At 51.2% G+C, this 20,540-nt stretch overlaps 1 long non-coding RNA gene across 1 annotated transcript; it reads left to right on the forward strand.

Moving 5' to 3' along the window:
* Positions 1-2,013: 2,013 nt before the first annotated feature.
* LOC106732308 (uncharacterized) lies at positions 2,014-18,863 on the forward strand. The gene is made up of 3 exons (XR_001368588.3): positions 2,014-2,181; positions 14,440-14,523; positions 15,737-18,863. It is a non-coding gene; the product is annotated as an uncharacterized LOC106732308 (long non-coding RNA).
* Positions 18,864-20,540: the final 1,677 nt, after the last annotated feature.

A 20,540-nucleotide genomic window follows, 5' to 3' on the forward strand; every position in this document is an offset into this window, starting at 1 on the left:
AACTAGCGGAGCGCTAGTGTAGCACCTATTAAAGTTAGTTCGAACTAACGTCCGTTAGTTCGAACTAACTTTGTAGTGTAGACATACCCTGGGGCTTTAGAAGTGGGGTACAGAGAAAGTTTGGGTATGTGAATGGGACCCTTACATTGTTGAACTAGTGAGCCTGAGAGGCAAGGGACATTGCTCAATGCATTTAAGCTGGGATGGCCACTCATGGGTTGGTTATGAACTATGGTTATGGTATTTTCCCAAGCTAATGCCATGTGACTTCTCTCTCTTTCATAAAAGTTCTTTTCTACGCTCTGACTCTGTGCTTGTGAGTGCGGAAGCATTGCCGCTCAGAGGCACCCAGGGTTGTGTGAATTTCCCAGGCTGCTGGGTGGGGGCTTGAGCCGGTTGTGTGTGAGATGGATGAAAAGGGACCCCTAGATATTGAACCTGGCTCCGGCTGCTGCTGGCACTACCTGGCAGAAGGGTTACATAAGTATGATTTGATTGGAATAAGAGAGAATTGGTAGGGTGACTCACTTGACTGGAGCACTGTCATGGAAGGATATAAATTGTTCAGGAAGGACAGGTAGAAGAGAAAAGGAGGAGGAGTTGCACTGTATGTCAGAGAGCAGTACAATTGCTCAGAGCTCCAGTAAAATTGGGAGAAAATCCTGTTGAGAGTCTTTGGTTAAGTTTAGAGGTGGGAGCAACGGGTGATGTCATGGTTGGTGTCTGCTAAACCCTAATTGGTAATAGGCTCAGGTGTAGAACAGTAATTGATACTGGGCATTAGTTGAAAGCACATGGTACCAGCAGCTCATTAAAAAAGACCTTGGTACCCACTCCCCACAGATACCGACCCAGGTTCAGAAAAGGGTCTAAACTGACAGTATGATGGATAGAGATGATCTAATCCAGGCCTGGGCAAAATACAGCCCATGGGCCGCATTCGGCCCACGGAGGCAGTGGGGAACCCCAGGCAGGCTCCCTAGCTTGCCCCACAGCCCCAGCCGGGCAGAAATGCAGCTGCAGGGCTCTATTTCTGTTTTAAAACTGAGGAGGAAGGGGGAAGTTTTAGGATCTGCCCCGCCCCCAGCACATTCCCATTGGCCAGTTTTAGGCAGACCCCAGCCAATGGGAGCTGCTTGTTGGAGTAACAGGCATCTAAGAAGAACCAAGCCCCCTCTCCTTGGCTCACTTATTCATGAAGCACATGGCCAGGCAGGCTGGCTGGGAAACATTTTAAGCTCTACAGGCAGGTGGGCTAGTTTGGCAGCTGACAAGTCTCTCTCTTGGCCACAGCCTGCTTCTGGCACCGCAGCCCTTTCCTGCCCCAACTCTCTGCCCCACCCCCCAACATACCCAAACCCTCTGTCCCCCTCTGACACCCACACCCCCTCCCAGATCTGGCACCCCAATCTCCTCCCCCAGATCACAATCCCCTCCTACCCTAGGTCACATCCCAAACGCCTGCACTCCAGTCTCCTGCTCTACCTCACAACTGCCTGCCTCATCCCAACTCCCTCTCAGACTCCAGTCTCCCCCCTTCACCCCAGACCATTACCCCAAGCTCCCCTGTGCACCCAACCTCCACCCAAGACCCTGCATCTCCATTAATAGCATGGAAGAACGCAGCCCTCAATCACTTTCCAAAATCTTGGAGTGGCCCCTGTCAAAAATTATTGCCCACCTTGATCTAATCAAACCACAAGGTACAGGGTGATGTGGTATCTAAGTAGCATCAGAGGGTGGCAATCTGACATGTCAGCAGTGATGTGTAACTGGTTTGTACCTGTATATACAGTCATAGGCGGCGAGTTGTATGGGCTCGTGGTGCCCGTGCTCCAGCAATACTCAGAGCCGGGGGCCCTGCTCCACCAATATGGAGCGAGGTCTCTCCCCCGGCTCTGCCTGGAGAGTGTCCCAGCCCCCACTGCTCAGGAGGCTGTGACGAGTGGGGCAAGTTGGACTCCTTGCTTCCGGGAGGCTCCTTTGCCTCCTGGGGGCGGGGGGTCGAGCTGCTTTGTGTGTGAGCTGCTCAGCCACATACCTGCATACCTGCGGGGGAGCGTGGTGGAGTTAGAGTAGACTCACCACTCGCTGCTGGCTGCCATGACCCCAGCGATTTCCCAGCCACTCCAGGTTATTTGCCGCCTCTCATCTCCTGATAAGACTCTGTCTCCCCGAGAGGTTAGTTCCCCTGCCCCCTCATTGCTGCTTCTGCTCAGTGTTCTTCCTTCCCTGAGGAATTATCTCCCCTCCCTGTTGCAATCCGCATTGAGATGGGGGGTCGGTGTTGGTGCAAGAGGGTGGGTTGTATTAGCTACAGAGCTGTCACCTCACTAGGTTTTGTATTCATTACAGGCTGAGGGAAATCTGGGAATGGAGGGAAAGTAGGGGGATACATGGCAGGAGTAAGGCTGCAGTGTGTGTGCCAGGAAGAACTATATACCTTAATGCTCTTGGTGCTGCTGGTGAGAGAGAAGCCAGCTGTCTGGCATTATGGCTCCATATGTGCACACACATACCTTCTTTTGGGGGAGCCTCCTCTTTTGTCCTTTATTTTTGGTTAATGTCTTTAGAGAAAAAGGAATTGGAGAGGGGCTGATTGGCTATTAATAGATGTCTAGAGAAGGCTTTGAACAATCTTGGTGTGTTAGTTATGAACACACAGTGTCAAACTGCTTGGTTGTCAGTAGTGTAATAATGTTTCTTTTTATTTCCACTGTAGTGGTTGGCTTTTAACACTGTTACCAAGCTCTGTTTAGAAATGCCATAGAGGAACTGGATATTTTTTGGTACCTGGTTTCTGAATACTGTGTGGCTGCGTCTAGATTGGCATGATTTTCCGGAAATGCTTTTAACGGAAAAGTTTTCCATTAAAAGCATTTTCGGAACAGAGCGTCTAGATTGGCACGGACACTTTTCCGCAAAAGCACTTTTTGCAGAAAAGTGTCCGTGCCAATCTAGACGCGCTTTTCCGCAAAAAAGCCCCGATCGCCATTTTCGCAATCGGGGCTTTTTTGCGGAAAACAATTCTGAGCTGTCTACACTGGCCCTTTTGGGCAAAGGGGCATGAGGGGAATGGAAGCAGAGGGTGGTGAGGGGGTGGACATCGGGGAAAAAGAGGGCAAAGGGGGCAGGATAGTGAGGAAGGGGGAGGCACCAGGATGGTGCAGGAGTAAGGGAAGGTGCAGGTGCCAGGGGATTCTGGGAGTGAAGCAGAAGGGCAGACACCTGCAGGGGAGGGATCAGCACCAGAGGAGAGAGGCAGGGCAGGTGTGTAGAGGGAGGTGTTAGGAGAGGGGATGAGGAGGGGTAGCTCACATGATCAGAATAGGGCTACTGGAAGAGTGGGCACAGGGGGGAGAGAAGGGCTGGTGGAGGGGGGCAGGTTGCAGGAGGGCTGAGGGCAGTGAGAAGGGCAGGAGTCAGAACAGCAGGGGAGGGTGAGGAGTTGAGGGGCAGAAGGCACCAGGGGAGCTGACGGAGCAAGGGGACGAGACATGGCAGCAGAGAGAAAAGGTAGAGGTTTATAAGATATTTATTAATAACTTGGGTGCCATGGTGGCACATCCAAAGAAGCCACATGAACTCAGTACTGGTGCACAACACAAAATTCATTCTGCTCATGAGAGGAAACTCTTAGGCTATGTCTACACTGGCGGCTTCTTGTGCAAGAAAAGTCTTGCGCAAGAACATGTCCACACTGCCATGTGCGAGCTGTGCTTTTGCGCAAGAGCATCCATGGCAGTGTGGATGCTCTCTTGAGCAAGAAAGCTCCGATGGCCATTTTAGCCATCGGGGTTTCTTGTGCAAGAAATCCCTGCTGAGTGTCTATGCTGCCCTCTTGCGCAAGAGCTTACACCTGTTAGAAAAGAGCGTAGCTCTTGTGCAAGATGCCCTCTCTTACCACGCCATACTGTAAATTTGGCGGAAGGGCAAGGAAGGGCAGTGTGGATGCTCTGTGAGTTCTTGTGCAAGAATGGCTGTACTTGTGCAAGAAGCCATGAGTGTAGACATAGCCTTAGAGGGAACACATCCCCCAGCCTCTCTGCCCCTGAGTTAATGTCACACACGTTGGGTTAAATGCAATTTCAGGATAGTTGCATGAGGGGGGTTTATTGGGGGCCAAACTAATCCCTGTTGGTAGGAGGATGGTGGGAAAAGTCCTTTGAGAGGGGTGACATGACACCTTTTACTTCTGGTCATGTCTCCATCTTGCCCCAAGCGTATTACCTCCAGAGGTCTGACTAACATGGGTCGGGGGCGTGGCTAATGGGGGTCAGGGGTGTGACCACCGGGGGTCAGGGGCATGGTTAACAGCAGTCAGGGGGTGTGGCTAATGGGGCACCACCAAAAATTATACAAACCTGCCGCCCATGTATACAGTGGTGTGTTGGATGGGGGGGAGGGGCGGGGGAGGCAGTCTTTGTCCAGCCAGGAGGAAGTGGGAGTTTCCCACTGTTTGTGCTGAGGCCATTGTTGTAAATACTTGTGTGTAGTGATTCGGTAGAGTTGACTGACAGCTATGACTGTACTTCACTTAACAATAAACCTGACTGGGCACCTTTGATCCTTATCTGATTTGTGGTCTTTGGGGTGCTCTCTTGGGGTCTGCGGTGGTCATGGGGCCCACATCACTGAGAACACACACAAGCTGCCTTCTGGTTATTATTATCAACAGAGCCAGAGACCCATCTGGACACCACGGCAGAAAATCTCCTGACTACAAGAGGTAGATATGCTGGAGGGCAGGGATAGAGTCCAGAGTGACCTGGACAGATAAGATTGGGCCAAAGGAAATCTGATGAGGTTCAACAAGGACAAGTGTAGAGTCCTGCACTTGGGACGGAAGAATCCCAAGCATTGGTACAGGCTGGGGACCAACCAGCTAAGTAGTAGTTCTTCAGAAAAGGACCAGGGGGTTACAGTGGATGAGAAGCTGAATAGGAGTCAACAGTGTGCCTTTGTTTCCCAAGAAGGCAAATGGCATATTAGGTTGGGCATTGCCAGCAGATCTAGAGACGTGATTATTCCCCTTTATTCGGCTCTGGTGAGGCCACATCTGGGCTATGTCTATACTGTGCATTGTTGCACAAGATGATATGCAAATGAGACACGGGGATGAATATCGCCGTGCCTCATTTGCATACCTAATGAGCCGCCATTTTGCAGAATGGGGTTTTGCGCAAGAAGGAGCTGTCTACACTGCTCCTTCTTGTGCAAAAGCCCCCTCTTGCGCAGGAGCTGTTCTGTCGCTTATTTTCAGGAAGAATGGCTCTGCGCAAGAGGGGTTTTTTTTGTGCAAGAAGGAGCAGTGTAGACAGCTCCTGCTTGTGCAAAAGCCCATGCTGCAAAAATGGCGGTTCATTAGGTATGCAAATGAGGCACGGTGATATTCATCCCTGCGCCTCATTTGCATCTTTTATTGCGCAACAGTGCGCAGTGTAGACATAGCCCTGGAGTATTGTGTCCCGTTCCGGTCCCCCCACCACAAAAAGGATGTGGACGCATTGCAGAGGGTCCAGCGGAGGGCAATAAAAATGATTCGAGGGCTGGATCACATGACCGACAAGGAGAGGCTGAGGGATTTGGGCTTGTTTAGTCTGCAGAAGTGAAGAATGAGGGGGGATTTGATCAGAAGCGCTTTCTAAAATGGGATGTTGTGATCCAGGGACTTCTCAGTGCAAACTGGAAGAGAATACCAGGGAGAGCCCAGGGTTTTAGAGGGATCCCCTTTCAGATATGTGCATAACAGTTCACAGAAGAGTGCAGGTGAGTTCTCTACCGAGAGCCGGTAATCAGCCCACTGGCCACTGTCATCATTGCAAAATGTAAGTAAGAAGTTATGTTTCTATAGTACAATGTGTGTTCTTATGGTCTTGGAGTTAAGGCAGCTCTCAGGCAGTTACATGCACTGGAAATGTTCTTTTCAGGCAAGAGGGCACTTTCTGGTATCGGACACCTCTCTCCCTGTCTGGTCATGTGATGTATGTCTCAGAATGGGTGCCCATGTGCATTGAGTCACAGGTAAACAAGAGTGTGGACAGGACAAAACACACAGCAGGGGAATGTCTGGCTTTTGAAAAACACAAAGGCATGTCTAGGTGTATCTTGAACTCCAGGGTTGCTTGGCTCTCCACCTGGAGCCATGGAAGGAGAATCACAGCCAGTTTGGCTGTGAAATGTTGCTAGGTGTCTGGGGGAGCAATGTTCTCCAAGACATGAGAATATCCTGTTAATTAAATCCAGGCCCTATAATGCGTATTATGATTCTGTTTGATATACAACCATTGATTTCTACTTGCCCTTACTTGACTCTATAGGCTTTATAAAATCAGTCTGTGCTGGAGTTCACATAAGCACATGTAAGTGCTGCATGTTAAGCAGAATGGGGCTCTCCAGTGGGATTGGTGAGTTGTTTGTTTCTCTGGATGCAGCGACTCTGTTAATCTGGATAGAGATGCAGCCGTGTTAGTCTGGTGTAGCTGAAACAAAAGACAGGACTATGTAGCACTTTAAAAGACTAACAAGATGGTTTATTAGGTGATGAGCTTTCGTGGGCCAGACCCACTTCCTCAGATCAATATGTGGAAGAAAATCAGCACAACCATATATACCAAAGTGATACAATCAAAAAAATGAATTCATGTGAAATTGAAATTTGATTTCTCCACTTGGAAATCCATTGCACAGACATGGCTGTTCCATTGTGGGGACTGGACCAAGAGATGAAGAGTCTGTCTGAGTTCCTCGTCTCCTGGGTTCTCGCTAAGTAAAAAGTGAGGGCTCATCTGGCATCTAGGCAGGGGTGGGCAATACATTTTGAAGGGGGGCCACTTCACAAATTTCAGAAGTGGCTGTGGGCCTCGGGTAGAAGGGGCGGGGTTGAAAGCTACCCTACTGGGAGCTTTGTTTGTCCTGGGGTCCCTGCCCCCTGACTTCTGACCAATGGAAGTGACCTGGAGAAAGTGGGAGGGTCCTGGGAGCTAGCCTCCTCCCAGAGTTGTCTGGGGTAGAGGCTTAGAATTCACATAACAGGCTGACAGCTCCTGGCCCCACTGCTAACCTGTTGCCTGGCAGCTGCCAGGCAGGTACAAGTCCTTTGAATAGAAGCACTTCAGAGTCCTCGTGTCTCCCAAGCAATGGGCCAGTGGGACCGAGAGCTGCGAGCCCTTTCAATTGTTTCTGTTTAAAGGACTTGCACCTGCTGGGTGGCTGTCAGGCAATGCAGCCACCCAGGAGATGCGAGCCCTTTAAAGAGAAGCAATTAAAAGGGTTTGCACGTCTGCGGCTCCCAGGCAACGCACCAAGGGGCGGGGCATGGAACTGCCTCACGGACCACATCAAACCCCTAGGCGGGCAGAATCCGGCCCACTTGAGAGGCTTTTGCCCACCCCTGATCTAGGGTGTGAACATGGATTAGTAAAGTATGTGTGGGTATGTCTACACTACCCTCCTAGTCCGAACTAGGAGGGTAATGTAGGCATACCGCACTTGCAAATGAAGCCCGGGATTTGAATTTCCCGGGCTTCATTTGCATAAGCGGGGAGCTGCCATTTTTAAAACCCCGCTGGTTCGAACCCCGTGCAGCGCGGCTACATGGGGCACGAACTAGGTAGTTCACGAGGAGTAACGGTAGTTCGAACTAGGAAGCCTAGTTCGAACTACCTAGTTCGTGCCCCGTGTAGCCGCACTGCACGGGGTTCGAACCAGCGGGGTTTTAAAAATGGCGGCTCCCCGCTTATGCAAATGAAGCCCGGGAAATTCAAATCCCGGGCTTCATTTGCAAGTGCGGTATGCCTACATTACCGCGCTAGTTCGAACTAGCGGGGTAGTGTAGACATACCCTGAGTAAGTGTATGGGTTCATTCAGGTGCAAGTCTGACATAACTTTGGGGAGGAACGTGGGATGAGGCCTGAGCATGACCCTGTCCTTAGTGATGGTAGTGTACGGTGGGTGGGCTATGAGGGCTGCCATTTTGCAGATGTTATTGCCAGTATGAAAGTCACTTGTGGTGAGACCATGGCTAGTGGTTCAAAGGGTGGAGAGTTGGGGGAGCCAGTCCAGCAAATGGTGACGGTGTCTCCCTCTGATCTCTTACCCTGACCTGCTTGGGAACAGAACCGGTGTCACTTGTGGTTGGTTGCTGTGGCAAATAGCTCTATGATTGGGAATCCCAATTGTCGGAAAATCGTGAGGAGAACATTGAGACTGAGTTCCCATTCACATTGTTCGGAGAAGTGTCTGCTCAGTTTGTCGGCCCTGGTGTTCTGTTGGCCTGGTAAGTAAGTGGCAGTTGGGGTTATCAGGTTCTTGTGGCACCAGTTCCAAAATCTGATTGCTTCTGCACATAGTGAGCGTGATTGGGCACCCCTCTGTCGACTGATGTAGAACGTATAGGGTGTGTTATCCATGAGGACACGAATGATGCTCCCCTTTATCGGGGAGGAAGTGAATACAAGCTTTGCAGATGGCCCTGAGCTCCAGGATGTTGATATGGAGATGCATCTCGAGTTGAGACCATCTGCCCTGTACCGTTTTTGTGCCACAGTGGGTGCCCCAGCCCAGAAGTGATGCATCGGTTCTGATCACTACTGATGGGTCTGGGTGATGGAAAGGTACTCCGGCAAGCAGATTGCTTGGAGAGGTCCACCAGTCAAGAGATTGTAGGACTACTTCTGGGAGTGTGAGGCACTTTGCAAGGCTGTGTTGGTTGGGAATGTAGACGGTTGCAAACCAGGACAGCAGTCTCCCAAATAAGGTGACGAAGGTTGTGGCTGCCATGTGTCCCAGAATTTGAAGACATGTGCGTGCTGTGGTGAAGGGAGCATGTTTGACTCTCTCAATAAGGTTGCATAACGTTTCGAATCATTGCAGTTGGAGGTAGGCTTTGGCTGTCACTGCTTCTAGGAGTGCCTCAGTGAATTCTATCTTTTGGGTAGATTGTAATGTAGATTTCTGGATATTTATAAGGAGGCCCAGTTGGGAGAAGCAATCTCTGGTAGTGTTTGTCATGGTTATTGTTTGTTGACATGTGGGTCCCCTGATTAGGCAGTTGTCGAGGTAAGGAAAAATAATAATGCCCTGCCTGCTGAGGAAGGCCAACACCATGGCTAAAGTCTTGGAAAATATTCAAAAGGCCATGGACAGACCAAAAGGAAGGACTTGACATCGGTAGCATTCTTGTCCTACCACAAACCTGAGAAATCTCCTGTGGGCAGCATGTATGGTCAGGGCTCGACAAATGCACTTGCCCGCTCGCCCGTGGCGAGTAGATTTTTCCAGCTAGTGAGTGCAGGGGCGGACTGGCCCGGTGGGCCGTTATGACGGGCTGGCCGAAGCCCCCACTACAGTCGGCGTGGCCCCATCCGATCTGCCGGACGGCAGAGGAGTACAGCACCGCTGGGAAGGGAGAAGTGCGGTGATACTTCCCACCGGGTTACCTGCGTGCAGCTCTGGCGTGAGGAGGTGGGGCGGGATGCCAGGATGCTGGCGTGACCTGGCCCCGCTGATTTTAAAGGGCCACGGCAGCTTGGCTCTGGCCACGTGTCCCTGGGAGCTGGCTGTGCATGCGGCACAGCCAGGGCCCGCCCCACCAGCTCCCGTCTTGCCCTGGCCTCAGCCCCCCTTTGTCTCCGTGCCACCCGTTCCCCATGCCTCCCCTGCACCCCAGACCCCCTGCTCTCCCTCTTCCCTGCGACCCTTTGGCTCTGCGCCACCCTTACACCCCGCACACTGCTCCCCCCGATCCCTGCCCCCCCAGCTCTGTGCTGCCCGTTCCCTGCACTGCCCCTAGACCCCAATCTCTCTGCCCCTCCTGTTCCCCGCGTCCCATTCCCTGTGCCTCCACTGCACCCTGCTACCCCCGATCTCTGCATCCCTCTGGCTCTGTGCCTCCCATTCCCCGTGCCACCCCCGTACTCCCCCACTGTTCCCAGCACCCCTCTGGCTCTGTGCTGTCCCTGTGGGTCGGGAGTGAAGGGTGCTTGCCCATAGGGAGGGGCTGGACAGGGCAGGGAAAAGGCTGCTGTGACCCAGCAGCGAGTGAAAGGGGGAGTTCACTTGAAGCGCCTTTGCCTTTATGGAAAAAAAGAATGAAAATGCTATTTGCTATTTATAGGGCTAAAATGCGGGGACAAAAAAGAAAACAAACAAAAAAAAAAACCCATTGCAAAATGCAAACGTGTAAAAGACAACAACAAAGGAGGGGGGGCAGCAAACAATGTTTTTCTTGGGGCAGCAAAAAACCTAGAGCTGGCCCCTGGGGAGGGGCAGGGGCTGGCCTGGGCTGGGCTGTGGGGAGGAGAGGGGAGAGGAAACATATGGGGAAGGGGCTCGTGCTGAGGGGAGGAGGTTAGGAGAAGAAGAAGAAGAAGAAGAAAGGGGCAGGCACCAAGGGACAGGGGTGAGAAGAGACAAATGCCAGGGGGCCAAGTGCAGACAATGAGGAAAAGGGCAGGAGGGGAGGTGTCAGTGGGAGGGGGACAGGGTGATGCTGGGAGAGGAGAGGGTAAGGGCACTGGGGGCTAGAGGGCGGATGGGTAGTGCTGGGAGAAGGCTTGAAAGAAGAGGTGGGCATGAGGAAGGTGGGGATGGAGCAAGGCATCTGTGAGGGCACAGAGGCATGAGGGAAATGGGGGCAGAGGGTGGTGAGGGGGTGGGTATCAGGGAAAAAGAAAGCAAAGGGGGCAGGGGCAGAGAGGGAAGGGGGAGGCACCAGGAGGGTGCAGGTGCCAAGGGATTCTGGGGGTGAAGCAGAAGGGCAGACACCTGCAGGGGAGGGAGCAGCACCAGAGGAGAGAGGTAGGGCAGGTGTGTAGAGAGAGGTTTTAGGAGAGGGGATGAGGAGGAGTAGCTCACACGATCAGAGTGGGGCTACTAGAGGAGTGGGCATAGGGCGGAGAGAAGGGCTGGAGAAGGGGGGCAGGTCTTAGGAAGGCTGAGGGCAGTGAGAAGGGCAGGAGTCAGGACAGCAGAAGGTGAGGGGCTGGGGGGCAGCAGGCACCAGGGGAGCTGATGGAGCAAGGGGAGGAGACATGGCAGCAGAGAGAAAAGGTAGAGGTTTATAAGATATTTATTAATAACCTGGGTGATATTTATTATTAACTTATTAGTAATTACTGTTCTTATTCTTATTAGGAATTTATGCCATTAAAAAAACACTTTTTGTGGGGGAGGGTGGCGAGTCCCTTTTTTGTCTGATGAGTAGGATTTTCCATAATTTGTTTACCCCTGAGTATGGTTATATGAAAATATGTGTCTTGAAGGTCAAGGGCTAAGAACCAGTCCCCTGTGTCCAGTGCTGGTATAATAGTTGCAAGAGTCACCATTCTGAATTTGCTATTGCGGACAAACTTGTTGCACTTTCTGAGATCAAAAATTGGCTTCTGACTGCCTGTTTTCTTGGCAGTTAGGAAATAGTTAGAACTTGATATTCTGTGGGAACTAGTTCTATTGCCCCTAGGCCAGGGTTTCCCAAGCTATGGGTCGGGACCCAAATATGGGTCACCATTACATTTCAAAAGGGTCCCCAAGTGTCTCCGCAGGTGGCTCTGCCCCCTCTCCTTTCCCCACTTTTGAATTGCCTTGGGTCACCAAATCTTCCTGAATTGTCAAAATGGGTCCCCATCTGGAAAAAGTTGGGAACTGCTGGCTGAGCAGCTTTTGTGCCTCTGCTTGTAACAGGGGCTCATGAGAGAGGTCCCTGAAAAGGGACGGGGAAGGGGGTTGGTAGAGGGTATAGACATAAAAGGGATTGTGTAGCCCGATTTGATGATCTCAAGAACCCATTTGTCCTTAGTAAGAAGGGCCTGTTGTTGGTTAAAGGGTTTCAAATAGTGATGGAAAATTGTCTGGGGATGCACTGGCTCTTTGGGGTGGTTGCTCAGACCCCTGACCAAAACTTCAAACCCCCTCTGAAGCTTTCAAATCTGCTGTTTGTTTGAAGTGGGTTGAGTATTGGAGGATGGGTTGTGTTGAGCCCCCCTTCTATTGGGATGTTGCTTGGGCCCGTTGTCATATGGCCTCTGCTGTTGCCTGTGATAATTCAAGTTTCTTGGTCTTTGGTATGCAGCGTATCTGCGTCTTTTATTAGATGGGGTGTACATGACGAAAGTGTGCCGTGTGGTACAGGAATCTTTCACTGAGTGTAACACCTCATCCGTTTTTGTAGTGAAGAGCTGGTTCCTATCAAAGAAGAGGTCCTCTACCTTTGTAATTCTTTTTGGACTCCTGATGATTGTAACCATGACGCCCTGTGAATTACTATTGCTGTACTTGTGGTCCTAGCTGCTGTGTCCATTGCAGCCTGGAGAGCTGTTTTTGGCCCTCTTTGATGATGGACTGGAGATGGGGTCTCTTGTTTTCAGGAAGATCCTGTAAGAGGTCTTGTAATCTGGAGTAACTGGCATGATCGTAGTCAGCCAGAAGGACTGGGGGTATGTCTACACTACAGCGCTAATTCGAACTAAGCTAATTCGAACTAACGCATCCAGACTAAAAAACTAGTTCGAATTAGCGTTTTGCTAATTCGAACTAGCATGTCCACACAGAGTGGACCCTGAAACGGGGTTAAGGATGGCCGGAAGCAGTGCCGGCAGGGCATCAGATGAGGACTTAGAGCGTGGAGCTGCTGTCTCAGGCTAGCCGAGGGCTGCGCTTAAAGGGACCCGACCCCTACCCCGGACAGACAGTTCTCAGGGGTGCCCCGCTTGCAAAGCAGTCCTGGCTTGGATTGCCCGGAGTACCCACACTGGACACATCAGAGCACTCGGCCATCAGACCGGCTGCACTTGCCGCAGGCTGCCATCTGGGGAGAGGGGGCAATCGGGGGGCTGCAGGAGAGCTTCCACCCCCAGAAGCCCGCAGAGCCAGCCCAGTCCTCCCCATCGGGGGCTCGTACCCCATTCCTCCCTCACCTCCTTCCACTTACCCTTCCCTAGCCCCCCTTCTTGATGTACAAAATAAAGGACAATTGTGTTCAAAAATAGAATCTCTCTTTATTGAACAAAACTGGGGGAGACTGGGAAAAGGAGGTGGGAGAGGGGAAGAGAGAGGCTGGGAGAGGGGAGGGCAACTACAATGATCAGGGGTTTGGAACAGGTCCCATATGAAGAGAGGCTAAAGAGACTGGGACTTTTCAGCTTAGAAAAGAGCAGATGGAGGGGGGATATGATAGAGGTCTATAAAAGCACGAGTGGGGCGGAGAGGGTGCATACAGAAAAGTTCTTCATTAGTTCCCATAATAGAAGGACTAGAGGACACCAAAGGAAAGGAATGGGTAGCAGGCTTCAAACTAATAACAGAAAGTTCTTCTTCACAAAACAAATAGTCAACCTGTGGAACTCCTTGCTGCAGGAGGCTGTGAAGGCTAGAACTAGAACAGAGTTTAAAGAGAAGTGAGATCAATTCATGGAGGTTGGGTCCATGGAGTGGTATTAGCCAGGGGGTAGGAGTGGTGTCCCTGCCCAAAGTTTGTGGAAGGCTGGAGAGGGATGGCACGAGACAAATGGCTTGGTCACTGTCTTTGGTCCATCCCCTCCAGGGTCCCTAGGGTTGGCCGCTGTCAGCAGACAGGCTACTGGGCTAGATGGACCTATGGTCTGACCCAGTACGGCCATTCTAAGCTTAGGGCTCAGGGTCGGGGGTCTCAGTGGACCACCTTGATTTTCATGCAAACCTGCTCCTGGGTGGCCAGGCTGGCAGCTCTCCTGCCCTAGACGGCCACTTTCCTGTGCCTAGTGCGGAAAGTGGGAATAAGAGATCCTCTGGAAAAGAGCTTATTTTCCGGAGGATCGCGTCCAGACTGGCGCTTTTCTCCGGCTTATCTACAAGCCGGAAAAAAGCGGCAGCCATGAAAATGCAAATCCCGCGGGGGATATTTAAATCCCCCGCGGATTTGCCTATTCCCAAGTGCTACATTAGCATCCCTATTACGGAATAGGGGCCAATGTAGACACAGCCTTGAGGTGCAGACTTACATTGAAGGTGTTTTGATCTGTGATAAAAAGAGTCCACAACCAATTAATCCCTTTCGCCAGGACAAAGTACTTTCTATCCGCTCTCCAGTTGGTGGAAGGGATAGAGGCCAGCCTCTGCCAGAGTAATAATATATGGAGATATACCTATCTCAGAGAATTGGAAGGGACCTTGAGAGGTCATCAAGTCCAGCCCCCCACCCTCACAGCAGGACCAAGTACCATCCCTGACAGATTTGCCCTAGATCCCTAAGTGGCCTCCTCAGGGATTGAACGCACAACCCTGGGTTTAGCAGGCCAATGGTGCACATAGCCTCATTGATGGGTAATGCTATCCTGGAGGATGTAGCCAGTTGGAGTACTTTGAGTAGCTTGTATGTTTGTCTTGCACTTCTTGGTGTGTGATGTCCTAAGATTGAGCCACTCGTTGGAATAATTCCTGGAATTGTTTCATGTCGTCTGTAGGTGGAGAGGACAATGGTTGGAAAACAGCCTCGTCTGGAGAAGAAGACAGTGGGGCCTGTGAGGAGCTCTCTGATTTAGATTGAGGTAAATTCTCGTCATCTACTGGATCCGCCTGAGTTATTATCAAAGGAGTGGGGTGAGACGGTGAAGAATGTGCTGTGGTGGCCGGAGACTGTGTAGCTGTATGCGCTGGTGTAGAGGCTGGTGTATCTCATGAGCGGTGGCGATGGGAGGAGCAGGGGCGATATTGGTGCCATGGCTCTCACAGAGGCCACTGAGGTTGAAACTGTTGTGGTGGATACAGCCATGGATGGTTAAACCACGGAAGTTACGGAGGTTGTTGAAAGGATTGGTGTCGAGTGGAGCGCCATGAAGCCACTGATCCCATTGGTGATGAGTACCATAATGCAAATCTACTTTCCTGCACGCTGCCATGTTCAGGTCGCAGTGACAATGGCGTGGGGGAGTAAGAAAGAATTTCTGCAGTTTGTCTATGCGGGCTAGAGTGAGGTAATATTGGAGAGCATGGTGAAGCTGTTCTCTGCACCACTGGAGATGGTGTGTCCAGGGCAGGGCTTTTTTTACGTGACGTGTCTTGTTAGCTGCCTTCTTATGCTCCAGTGCTGGAGTGTTCTTTATTCCGGCTGTCGGTGCCGGGTTGCCTGTGGGTGCCAGTGGTGGCAGCATGTCCAGTACCGGTTGGTCAACCTCATTGGCAGGTGCCAAAGGGGTTTTGCCATTTTGGTTCCGACTCAGCTCTCTTAGCTGAGGTCGTTTTTTGCTTCTCTGCGGTGCCGGAAGTTGACACCGAGCGGCCTAGGACGTAGCTGACAGTGATAATGCCAGGGAAGCCCGCAGCACTCAAGAGCCTCTGTCGGGTGATAAACTAGCCCTCTCATGGGGCGTTGAGTGCACCTGTGTCTCCGGGGACTTATCCCCTGGTGGCTGGAGGGATTTGTCCCATAGGAGAGTCTTCAGCTTCATTTGACGGTCTTTCCTCGCTCTGGCCATGCAGATTGTGACAATGCGGGCATTTTTGCGCTATGTGGCTTTTGCCTAAGCATTTAATACAGAACGAGCGTCCGTCAGAAACCGGTACTGAGTCCCGACATGAATCACATTTCTTGAAGCCGGGGAGCCTGGCATGTTGAACGAATGTGAGGAATCAGAACTTGGAGAAAAATGGAGTAGGGAGGAAAGAAACAGGGAAGCTTATTTTTAGCATAAAAGAAAGAACCCAACTCAAACTATTCACACGTAAATTAACCATGCTATTTTTCAATTTTCTGTCACAAAGGAGAGTGCTGCTGTGACTCCGTCTTCAGCCAAGGACGGTAGAAAAGGAATGGAGGGAGGCTCGTACCGCGCGCGCACCTAACTGACGAAACCAGCACGAGTTGGGGACTGCGCAGGCGCGGGGCGGAAAGGCACTGCTGAGCAAAACTCTGATCAGCGGAGCGAGGACGCACTGAGACCTGAGTGGAGCACCCACAGGGATACCACTCAAAGGAGAAATCATCTCCCCCCACCCGCCCAGCTGCTATTGGGTATAGGGGCACCAGTTGAATAGTATTGAGTAGGGCCCCATAAAACCCAAGGACAGCCCGGCCCCCACTATTAAAAGGGTTCCAGCTCCATTGATGAGGTTTCCTTATGCTAAAAGCAGGTAGGGGCGATGTGTCTTACAACCCTGGCTACCCCGGAAGTGTCACATGCCTATTTCCTCTTCCCCCAACCCGACTTGATTGTTTTCTATGATTCTCTTGGTTGACTTACATTTCTCTAACTTAATGGTCAGAGTCTCCTCATGGGCCCTTGAGTAATTCCATTGATTTCCAGGGGGTTGGGCCAGACGTACACCAGTTTTACTGAGGTTGGAATTTGGCCCTTAGTTTGTTCCAGACAGCAGTTCCATCTGACAGGCTGTTTGCCCTGCACTGGCCCTTGAAGGGCAAAACTCCAGCCCTAAGAGAGGGCTGAGAGTGAGGGCCCAGCTGGGGGCTGTATAAAGAAGGACTCCTGGAGGGAGGGAGGGAGAGAGGACTGACGGCTGCTCTGGCTGGAGAGCAGGAGGGACCTTACTGCTAGGGAAGCAGGAGGCTTCCTGGAGGTAGAGCAGTGCTGGGGAGGCTCTGGCCTAGTAAGCCCCAAGGCTGCAAGGCCTGAAGCTGCTGGGGCTGCGGGAAGCAGCCATGGCAGGGAGGGGCAGCAGGTCCACACCTTTGCCAGTGATGAGTGGCCGTGACAGGCTGCAGTCTGCCCCAGAGGCAGGGGCTAGATGAAGGCTGGCAGTGGGTCACTAGGCAAGGTGGGTACAGAGGATGGGGTGTTCCCTTAGAGAAGAACTGGGGGTGCCCTCGGAGAAGGGAGGACCCCGGAGTCTGCAGTGGAGTAAACAACATCCCCCCCGCCCCCGAAGGGGGTTCAGAGAGACTGGAGGGGGCACTGCCGGAGGGCAGTGTCCTGAAGAGGACTCTGGGGTTAAAGGAGGACATGGGGAGATACCAGCTGGAGCAGTGGTCCCCAACACAGTGCCTGCGGGCACCATGGCGCCCGCTGGGCCATTTCTGTGCACCCGCTGACTGATCGGGGCCGGCCCCGGGCACGTGGCACAGGAGCAGCGCTGGCCCCAGGTGCGCGGCACATGGGCGCTGCCAGCTCCTGGGCATGCAGCACAGGAGTGGCACCAGCCCCGGACACATGGCATACAAGCAGCTCCACCCCTGGGCGTGTGGCACAGGAGTGGCGCTGGCCCCGGGAGTGTGGCGCATGGGTGGCACCGGCACTGAGCATGCAGTGTGTGCGCAGCCTCGCTCCTAGGCCACTGAGCTGGAGGAAGGCGCCCAACAAAACAACAAGCTAATTCCCCAAGGCAACCAGCTGGAAGCGCCATGCTGGTGAGTCTGCCCCGTGACACCACCTGTTCGTATTTTCATTCAGAGAAACCAAGTCTTGTAGCTTTAACTCTTTTCTCTACCTTCTTTCCCTCCCACAGCCACTCAGTTCAGTAGCCCTCCGGACTGCTGCCTCCAGGACTCCTCCAGGAAGCTCTTTTTCAGTGCCCTGTGCAATGAGCGACGCTGGAGATCGAAACAACTGAACCGAAACCTGAAGCAGCTAGTTGAAAACTTCGCCATTAAGAAGTTTCACTTCCCAAATAGAGCTGTGCTATAAATAGGCTGTGCACTGGGATATGACATTTACTCCCACGCATGAGACAAACAGTGCTTGTTGTAAACAGGGTGTGACAGGCCCTAACCCATGAGTTACCTGAGGGCAGAAAAGGGCCAGAGACCACCTCTTCCCTGGGAAACTGTACCCAAGTCAGCGGGGATTGCGCTGGTGAGGTCAAGACAAAACTGGACCCAGGTTTACAGCATCCACACACAGGAAAACTCTTCTGGTGTCATTTCCAACTGTCAGATCATTTAACGTAGCTTCTGCCTCGGGTCTTACTAGACTTGGCACTTCTATAGGGGCAGTGGACTTACATTGCCCCTCCTGTGCATCATTCCTTGTGAACTATGTGCACGTGCAAGAGGGTGAATGCAAGAGCAGGACCCAGGATTTGGCCACGGCGCAGGTAGGCACCTCACCCGGACCCTGCCAAATCTCAGTTCCCCTCACTCCCCGTGTGCCCTCCTATCCCTGACATCCCAACTTCCCCACTCTGCCCCATTGCCCCTGACTCCCACCTGCTCCCCCTGCACAGCTGGCTTCCTCTGCATAACACTTCTGTGGTACCTTTCATCTGAGGAACTAGAAGCACATCACTTCAAAGAGAGCAAGGATGATTAAACCAAAGCAGCTGGTGGCACTCAGGAAAACGTTATTAAATTCCTGGCTCTGCTGCAGACTGCGTGTGTGACCGTAAGCACCTCACAATCGCTCTGCCTCAGGCCACATCAAGAATTACCACGCCGGAGATCAGTAACCCTCAGCAACAGCTGGATTTCTGAGCACAGAAAATGGCTCAGTGGTGGAAACCTACAGATGGGAATGACAAAACCTTGAAATCAGAAGTAACGTGGAGCTTCCTGACCGTGCCGAGATGTGTGGAGAGTAATTGAAGTCTGAGGAGTGATGACACCATGATCGAAAGGCAGACTTGGTAGTGAAATCCTCAAGCTAAAGAATCCACCAAAAAAAAAAAAAAGTTTAAAAAATGGAAAGGCCAGTGGATTCAGTGGTGATAGCATGGCTTATATGGAGGCAAAAAAGGACCCAAGGCATCAAATTATTTTACAAATCTGTTCAATTATATTCCTATGAAAGAGGAAAAGCCATATGAATGTCGTATAAGCTATGTTGTGCCGTGAAAAAAAAGACGATATTACACTGGGAGCTGATTATCACCCGGTTAAGCTGATGTCACTGTGTATGAGAAGAGATTGTTGAAAAGCATCGGCATGGAAAAGTGGAAATTCGGAAGAGCCAGGATGGATTTATGCCAGGAAGTACAGTTGATAGTGTATGAATCCTCATGGAGATATTCAAAGAAGAGATGGAGTGTGTGAACTTGGAGAAGGTGTACAGTCACGTACAAAGAATTAGTTTAGTGTAGTTTGCTATTGAGTGGTGAGCCAGTAGGATGTGTCCATTTTTTCGGGATACATATGATGGAGTGACTATTGTAACCAACACCAAATGTTGCTACCACAGAGAATTTCCAGTAAATGCTGGCCTGTACCAGGGGTCAGAGTTGAGCTTTGTGTTTGCTGAGCATTGTCTTGGACATAGAATTATAGAACATTAGAACTGGAAGGGACCTCAAGGGGTCATCAAGTCCAGTCCCCTGCCCTCCTGGCAGCACTCAGTACCGTCTAGACCAGGTGTGTATCTAACATGATACAAAAGGGGATGCCTTGGAACATGTAACATCACTGATGACTTAGTGATATGTGCCAAAAATTGAGAGAGACCCTACAAGAAGCAACACAGTTTTTAGCAGAAGAGATTTAGTCAGAACACTGGTGAGACTTAGGCTGTGAAAGCTGAGGGAGAAGGACCCACATAAAGGATATCACAGGCACAGACCTTATAGTGAAAGAATTGACCTACCCTAGGGTCAGTGGTTGCTGACAATGGTGCCCTCCTGAATGCTGCCCTCCTGAATGCTGCCCCGCATTGTACCATGGCCACTTGGTGCAACTGCTGGGAGTTGACTCCAGTTCTCTGCCATAAGGATGCCAATGAAGTTAAAAGGTGGAGGGTATAAACCTGCAAATCAATCCATCCAAATGCACAGACCAGAGACGTGGCCAGCACCAAGCAAAGAAACAAGCATGCTTCCCCATCAAAATGAAGATTTTGAGATGACGTTGGATGGTCCAGGAAAGGAAAGGAGCAAGGCAAGGCAAGGCTGTGTGGGGTTCAATGCACTCCAACCTAAGACAAGTTGAGGGAAAGGCAGCTACATTGGTATGGGCACGTCTCATTGAGACATGGGAGTTCTTTTGGCAGGAGGTTCTTATAATGATCATGAATGGGCGATGACCGAGAGGGAGGCCAAAGACTCAGTACATGGACTGAATATCAACAGGTTTTAGAGCAATTAGCACAGCAGCCGGGCATACAATCCAATGTGTGAAAGTAGGCTGCAAAGGCTGCTGACCCTGAATAGGGAAGTGGCAAAAAAGCAGAAGAGTAGGAAGCAGAACCCAGAAATCAAGGTTCCCAGCCCTGTGATTTAGACACAAAACCATCCTTCTTGGGTGCAACAGGAATATTGAAGGCTACGTTTTGTGGGCTCCTTACGGCACAAGGAATGCAGGGTTTATCCACTCCGATCAGGAATAGATAAAAGAGGGAGGGAAAAAATCAATAGGTGTTTGCCATAAACGGAGTTGAATCTAAGTAGCATGGGCTTGGTTCTGATCTAACTTAGTCCAATTTTACACCAATGTAAATCTTTTGATTTCACTGGAATTACTCCTGATTCACGCTAGTGTGAAATCAGTCAGGCTCATTGTGTTCCAAAGCTTTTCCTTGGCTTTTTAAACATTTATCAGAGTGCAGTTATCAGAGTTTGCCCTTGCGGTGAATCTGCTTCTGCAAGGCTTCCTCTTATCTGTGCCAAATTATGATCAAATTAGTTGTCT

This window comes from Pelodiscus sinensis, chromosome 29, assembly GCF_049634645.1.
Source record: "Pelodiscus sinensis isolate JC-2024 chromosome 29, ASM4963464v1, whole genome shotgun sequence".
Classification (NCBI taxonomy): domain Eukaryota; kingdom Metazoa; phylum Chordata; order Testudines; family Trionychidae; genus Pelodiscus; species Pelodiscus sinensis.